The sequence below is a fragment of the Bombina bombina genome, chromosome 4 (genome assembly GCF_027579735.1).
Source record: "Bombina bombina isolate aBomBom1 chromosome 4, aBomBom1.pri, whole genome shotgun sequence".
Taxonomy (NCBI): domain Eukaryota; kingdom Metazoa; phylum Chordata; class Amphibia; order Anura; family Bombinatoridae; genus Bombina; species Bombina bombina.
The window spans coordinates 614,786,269-614,792,961 of NC_069502.1; positions in this window are offsets into that span (position 1 = coordinate 614,786,269).

Genomic DNA, 6,693 nt, shown 5'->3' on the forward strand with positions numbered 1-6,693 from the left:
GATAATAGAAGTAAATTGGAATGTTGTTTAAAATTGTATTCTCTACCTGAATCATGACAGAAACATTTTGGGTTTAGTGTCCCTTTAACCCCTGCAAAGGGATTCTACTCACCCTCAGCACAATGTTCCTGCACACGTTAGTGAGGCAAAGATAACAGTTTTCAGAAGCTACACTGCAGGTCATGATGGATCACATGACCGCAATAACAGGCAAGCTAAAGGGGAGAGGGGACTGCCCTTGTTACAAAACCACATCAAGCAATTACCATATCATCTCAGTATAACAAGCTGCAAAACCCGTGCCACTTTCTCATCTAAACAGTAAACACTTTTAGCTGTGACAGTGCTCTCACTAAGCTGAACACATTTCAGAATTGTTTGTTTGCATAAACATACTGATGTGTGCTTCAGTGTCTTAGCCAGGGTGCTGTCTTCGCAAATCTACCTGCTCTGTGCTTAGTGTAGACCAGTGGTGGCTGGTGAATTTTTAAGATGGTGGTGCACAAGACCCCGCCCCTTTGAGAAAGCCATGTCCCTCAAATGGCCCCATCCATTTGAACCAGCAGTGTTTTTGGTCATTGTCTTGTTGAAATATCCATGGGTGGGTGTACACTATTCCTTAGAGATTGCAGGGCAAGCCTCCTAACTATTCTAATTTCTCACAAATTAGAATAAAAGTGGTAGATAGAAAGTGGCGTGTTGTTAGGGGCGCCCCAAAAGGCTGACTGTGAATGTGGCTATACTGTGAGTATTTCTACTGAAAATGTAAATTCTTAAAAAATTGTTGATAGTACTATGTACGAAAAAACTTTTGGTGAAAGTTATTTTGTTAACTCTATGTTATAAACCTAGGTTGGAGTAATCAGAATTGGAATCTAAAGCTCAAAGGTAATTTGACTTACGGACCCAATGTTCACTCTAATTGTACTTGCCAAATAAAGGGTATATTACCATTGATAGATATAAATGAATTTATTATATACTTAAAAATGGAAAATATAAAAAGAAATTAACATTCAAATATCTTGGTAAATACTAAAATTATTTAAATTATAGACACCGGTGTCCCCAACAATTCGATGTTCAGTTATTTATAGCTTTGCATAAAAACATATAGATACATTCATCTAATGATTAAGGCATTTCAAAATTTTGCTACTACTGGCCATGTATTACATGCATAAAGTAAATAGTAGGCACTTGTGATGTATTACACAATGCTCAATTTTATCTCAATATATATGTTCTTATGTTCAGTGAATTATAAGTATTACGTTAGTCCATTAATTTTGACTCTTTTCTTCAGCGTGTGAATGATGAATATTTAATATCCAGGTCTGTATCATAGTGTGTTTGAGTGCAAAGATTATGAACTATTCAATTGTATCGATAGATGAGCAGTTATTTTGAGATGTAGTTTGTTTTATATTCCAGGTGGTTGCTATGTTGTTGCTTCAATTGATACTCACTGTTGTTTCTTCGGCTTCAGAGCTGTTGGTATTACTCGTGTACTTACTCTTAGAAGCTACTTTGTTTCATTTGATGCTTTGACCGACTGGTCCGCTTAAAGTCTGTTTGTGATGTGTCGAATCTTTATCCAATCCTTGTGAAGTATGATGAGTGTGCGCACTTTTTGAAAATTGTCGGTTGATTTCCCGTCTCCTACCGCTTCTCTCTGTATTCAGAATTGGTTCTGGGAGTGGGATCTAACAATCTCCTACCAATTCAGTTCGCACCTATATATGTTAGTGCAATACTGATAATGGTCCTGGGAGATCTATTTGCCTTGTCTTTAGATCTGGGAGCTTAGTAGTATGATCTACGCGTTTCAGCTAAGAATAGCCTTTATCAAGATCTTGATAAAGGCTATTCTTAGCTGAAACGCGTAGATCAATTAGAGTGAACATTGGGTCCGTAATTCAAATTACCTTTGAGCTTTAGATTCCAATTCTGATTACTCCAACCTAAGTTTATAACATAGAGTTAACAAAATAACTCGCACCAAAAGTTTGTTGAAATATCCAGCCCCGGCATAACTTCAACTTTGTGACTGATTCCTCAACATTATTCTCAAGTATCTGCTGATATTGAGTGGAATCCATGCGACCCTCAACAAGATTCCCAGTACCGGCACTGGTCACACAGCCCCACAGCATGATGGAACATCCACCAAATTTTACTGTGGGTAGCAAGTGTTTGTCTTGGAACGCTGTGTTCTTTTTCCGCCATGCATAACACCCATTGTTATGACCAAATAACTCAATCTTTCATGAGTCCACAGCACCTTCTACCAAAAAGAAGCTGGCTTGTCCAAATGTGCATTTGTATACCTCAAGCGACTCTGTTTGTGACATGTGTGCAGAAAAGGCTTCTTCCACATCACTCTCCCATACAGCTTCTTGTGCAAAGTGCGCTGAATTGTTTAACGCTGCACAGTGAGATTAGATCTCTACAAACAAGATAACTATGTTACCTAGATCAGGAGGCCCCCTGGGGTGACAGAGACACAATTCTGTACTTTAGTTCAGATATGCTCAGAATCTTCAGGAAAGTATGTAATTATCACTTGTATAATATACAAATGATAGGACAAAGAATACTTTTGAAGGTCTGAATCCACATATACGTCTGGAAAGGTTTTCTAGCTCAGATGCAAGCATATAGAAGACAACACTTCATATGAAATGACTTGTGTCTAATTTTCATATAGTTTAATATACTCCTATACTTTATTAAGGAATGACTTCAAATATGGAATATATTTATATTAAAGTGGGATAATAAGCAAATATATATATCATTATAATAAATTAATCACTACAGAATTCTAATTAAATGCAATGTAATATCAGAATATGAAATGATTAATCTATTGAATTTAAATACTTAATAGTTAATAGTATAGCTGATTATTAGTATCATACTGAAAGTATTAAATTACAATCCTTTTAAGTCTCCCAATATTTAATGAATCATCGCGTTCATCATGTCCTCGAAGTGCAAGCTCAAATGCGCCGCAAAATAGAATACAATTAATAATTTTGGAAAGAACATAACGATTAGTGGTTACTTGATCATTGTGTTTTTTAACATTCAAACAATATGCACTGACAAGTTGTTGGCGAATATCAACCCTTCCTAGCAAATTAAACTCTAATGGCGAGTATAAATGTGATTGGGAGCAATTATGTTTATTTTTTTAGTTAAATGTGATAAATCGGCGACACCATAACTCACCCAACTTGAATCACCACTTTGTTTTTCAAACAGGAGACAATAAAAACAATATCCTGTTTGCAAAATGACTATTAAGTGCATCTCTTAAGATATTATCAGTAGGAACTATATATATATATATATATATATATATATATATATATATATAAAAGTAACAAAAACTTGCACTCACTAGTCTTTCCTTCAAAAAACACACATTTATTGTAACGTTTCGGAGATATAGTATCCCCTTCCTCATTGTAACTAGCACCCTGGCATATTTACCTGGAAGTGAGAGTGCTCTTCTATGGGATTATATATATATATATATATATATATATATATTTAATATTATGACCAGGTCTAATATTTAAATATACAAGCATCCATACTCTATCAGTATACCCATGTCTAGTCTAAAAATATACATGCTCAGTTAAATTATATAATAACATATTTATTAACCAAATGATTAATTAAAGCTTAGAAATAATAAGTATATTGAATGTACATTTATGAAAATATATATATTCCTGGATTTAAAGAACCTTCCACTTTATAGAGAAATAAAACCACATTTCAATTATTGTTACCCCCCAGTGTTCGATATTAGGCAATGCAGTCAAAGGGTATTTGGTTGTCAGGAGAGCTACATTTTCAGTAGCCAATGAGAGCTAACGGTGTACACAGACTATTTCCTGGAATGATTTAGAAATGAAGGTGGTGTTTGTCACAGACAAAAACACTATGCAATGAAGGGAAGACACACCAAAAAGACACACTTTGGTTTTGGGGCCTGACTTTGAACAACTCTCTGTTCAAACTATACCTCTGTGTTTGTGATACCCTGTTTGCAAAATAGTGATACCTGGCTTCACGTATGAGTGACTTTTGAAAACCTCCGATTGGAAAAAGCTTAAACTCAGAAATATTGATATTTGGTATTAATGTATTGGCAGTTTAATGTCTTTATATTTTTAATAATGTTATAATTTAATAATTTATAGCAATGGTATTCTTTATTGCAAGAGTTAAATTGAAGCTTTATTTAAAGGTGTAATGTATAGTTATAATTGATATTTCATAGACCTGTGTAGTCCATAAATAATTATATTAGTGCTAAGTAAATTTATTACTAAGAGGAAAGGATTTAGTATTTAAATTTTCATTACGTTAAACCAAAGCTACTGTGATATATTTTAAAAATTGCATATATTATTGTGGTTAGATTGAATTTATTTAATTTGATATTAATTGGTATATGTTGAATTGATCATCAACGTCATGTGAAATCTCTGGTTGATTATTTGAAGTACTATAAGACTATTTTAGGCCAAATAGTAAATTATATCTTTCAGGAAATTCCATTAGGCTTATTGAATTTGAACTAAGACTCTTAGTATAATCTAAGGATTTATTTGCTAATTTTGCTATTAAGTTAGTAATCCATATTTGGCATCTACTGTATTAATTGGAGATATTGCTGATGATAATTTTATGATTTTTATTAATTATTAATGAATATAATAATATAATTGGTGGAAACATTAAGATAAATACTCCAACATTTTACTTTCTACAAAAGAAGATTGTATTACACTAGTGCTTAATAATTTACTTCAAAGGTAAACATTAAAACAGAATGTTGATAACTCAAGTACAAGTTTTGTAAATTAAGTGAATCCGCCTGTCTTTTTTTGAGGCAAATAAATCAATAACATTTTCGTTGAATTTAGGCATGTCATTTATCAATTGTTTTTCAATTGTGAGCATGGCTAGAGCGGTCAGTCTTTCCTCAGTCATGATGCTCCTTAGAAATGTCTTAACTCATTTTAAAGTTGAGAAACATCCCTCAGCCTCAGCAGTTGTCACGGGAATAGTCGAAATAATTTGCAACAGTTTGTAGGTCCCAGAGAAAGTACTGTCCAAGTTATTTTCTATTAGAAACTGTAGAAGACTAATGGCACCATTCATATTTCTGAAATCTGGTCTTCTGTAAATTACTCCTAGTTCAGTTTTCAGACGATCTTTCTGTAATATGTGATAAACAGCTGATGTTTGGTCAAGAAGCTGATTTGGAAAAAATTTCTAATAATCCGCAAAATTTTCAGCTTGGAGGAGAGAAACAGCCGAGTAGTGAGTTATAAAAGAAAATCTATCTTTTACTTGATTCATGATAACATCACATATCTCTTTAGCTGCCACAGTCTGATTAATGTGAATATTTTCTCTCTTCCTTTTCCTTGATGTTTCCTCTGTTTCTGATATCATCATGGTCACTGTGTCCATTCTTTTCCTTTCTTTTTTCATTGTCTGCTGGAAAGTGTTAACATGTTTTCGAATAAGTGCTGCATCTGTTAGTGTTTTCTGAAGTTGGTTGTATAACACATCTACATGTGGCATAATATTGTAAAAAACTGTAAGCCAAAACACAAATACCGAGTCTTCTAACATACGCCGAATAGCCCCTGCTTGATTTATTGCTATTTCTTTTTTCGATGTTGACTCTATTTTTTCCATGCATTCAATTAACTGTTCCCTGTTTTCAAACACTGTATTAACGGGTCGACTCTTGAAATTCCACCTGGTGGCTGAACTATGAGGTATCCTTCTTCTAACAGTTTCATCTAGAATAGCTATCCTTTGTGGCGAGTTACTAAAAAAGTTAGTAACTTGTTGATTCTGACTGCTTGCTTGGCTGACAATCAAATTGAGCTGATGTGCGTAGCAATGCACAAAATGTGCATTCTTGTAGGTACATTTAATTATAGCCTGAACACCTGCATGCTGACCACTCATCACGCTTGCACTGTCGTAACTCTGGGATATCAATTTTTCGGGTTGTGTATAACTTTTTCCAAAGTAGCTTAAATACATGTAGCTATAGATCCTCTATCACTGCTACAAAACTTGCATTTGAGATTTACTTTTTTATTTGGTTCTGGCAAACAGTAAGCATACAGTCTAATAAATCATTTTGAATTCTTTTGACCAAAAAAATCGGAATTAAGGTAGGAAAAATCCTATTGGCTGATGCAATCAGCAAATAGGATTGAAATTCAATCCGATTGGCTTATCCAATCAGCCAATAGGATTGAGCTCGCATTCTATTGGCTGTTCCAATCAGCCAATAGAATGCAAGGTCAATCCTATTGGCTGATTGCATCAGCCAATAGGATTTTTCCTACCTTAATTCCGATTGGCTGATAGGATTCTATCAGCCAATCGGAATTCAAGGGACGCCATCTTGGATGACGTCACTTAAAGGACCAGTCATTCAGCCGTCGGATGAAGAGGATGCTCCGCATCGGATGTCTAGAAGATGGACCCGCTCAGCTCAGGAAGGATGAAGATAGAAGATGCCGTCTGGATGAAGCCTTCTGCCGGTCTGGAGGTCCTCTTCTGGGTGGATAGGATGAAGACTTCGGACCCTCTGGACATCCACTTGTGCCTGGCTGGGTGAAGACGTCTCAAGGT